Source organism: Colobus angolensis, unplaced genomic scaffold (genome assembly GCF_000951035.1).
Source record: "Colobus angolensis palliatus isolate OR3802 unplaced genomic scaffold, Cang.pa_1.0 Scaffold188, whole genome shotgun sequence".
Taxonomy (NCBI): domain Eukaryota; kingdom Metazoa; phylum Chordata; class Mammalia; order Primates; family Cercopithecidae; genus Colobus; species Colobus angolensis.
The window spans coordinates 809361-810445 of record NW_012115021.1 but is presented as its reverse complement, the minus strand read 5'-3'; the positions used below and the strand labels follow the sequence as shown (position 1 = coordinate 810445).

General features: G+C 63.0%; 1 protein-coding gene across 3 annotated transcripts in view; it reads right to left on the bottom strand.

Moving 5' to 3' along the window:
* Window positions 1-521, bottom strand: part of RPS6KA3 (ribosomal protein S6 kinase, 90kDa, polypeptide 3) — a 118626-nt gene extending 118105 nt beyond the window's left edge. Inside the window, exon 1 of one of the 3 annotated variants that reach the window (XM_011940182.1) lies at window positions 155-521. The gene's annotated coding sequence lies outside the window, so the exon portion shown is untranslated. The remainder of the gene's footprint in view (window positions 1-154) is intronic. The other 2 variants (XM_011940183.1, XM_011940184.1) reach the window with 2 other exon arrangements.
* Between the last annotated feature and the right edge of the window lie 564 nt (window positions 522-1085).

Below are 1085 nucleotides of genomic sequence, written 5' to 3'. Positions count from 1 at the left end.
CGGGCACCGGGTCTCGCCCCTTTCTTCCTCTCCTCCTTCCGCCGCCGGGACTACGGCTCCGCCCCCCCCGCCGGTTCCCGCGCCCGCTCCCAGCAGAACAGCGACCGCCGCGCGCTCCCCCACTTCCGCTCACAACATGGCGCCTAAGCGATACCTGTCTCTCAAAGCGAGGCTCGGCCGCCGCCGCCACCGCCGCGCGCACCCAGGGGCTGGGCTAGTGGAAGACACGCCCCCGGCCGCTGTGCTCTGCTCCTCCCTCTTCCCACCCCACTCCTTCTGCGCCCCAACCTCAGCTTCTGGGCCTCGCCTACTTTCAGGAAGGGCGAGCCCAAGAGAACTGGGGGCGTCGGCAGGAGGCGGGGGAAAGAAATGGGAAAGGCAGGAGGGGCGAAGGCTGGGAGCCTTTCACTGCCAAGGGTCCGAGCAGGTCGGAGGCTCCTTGGGAATGAGGGAGAACAGTGGTCCCCGCCCAGCTGGGGAGGGAGGTGGGCAAAGTACCGGAGGCGCAGTCCGGAGCCAAGGACCCGGGGAGGGGTGCGGAGTGTCTTTTCGGCCTGTCTCCTCCGGGGGTGCGTGCGTGCGGGCGCGCCTAGTCTCTGGGCGCATCCCGTAATGGCCCAAGACCCTCCCTCTTCAGGGTCACATGCTGGGAAATCACCTGCCCCCCACCTCCCCCGACGGAGGCACTGGAGGCTTCGTGCCTAGGAGTCTCCTGGGGGCTCGGCTCCCGGTTTGATTCAAGTCTTTTCAAGTTGACGCTCTTGTGTTAAATTGTGGCTATTTGGGATTCATTCGTCTTGTATTAGTCGCTTCCTCCGCACCACCCCCAGCCCAAATTCTCCTCCCCAACTGCGCAGAGCTCTTGGCCTTCAGCTGCGACCCTCGAACCCCTGCCCCCCCCAAGTCTGCTACCTAAATCTTCAAGAGGGGGAAACAGGGAGGTTCCTTAAGGCTGTCCCTCACGGCAGAGGTTGGAGAATTGTTTAAAAATATCTTGTAGGCAGGAGCGCGGGGTTCCTGCTCCTCTGTTGACTTTAAATAAGAGATTAGATTTAAAAATCAGGCTGGCCGTGGGCGGAGGAGGA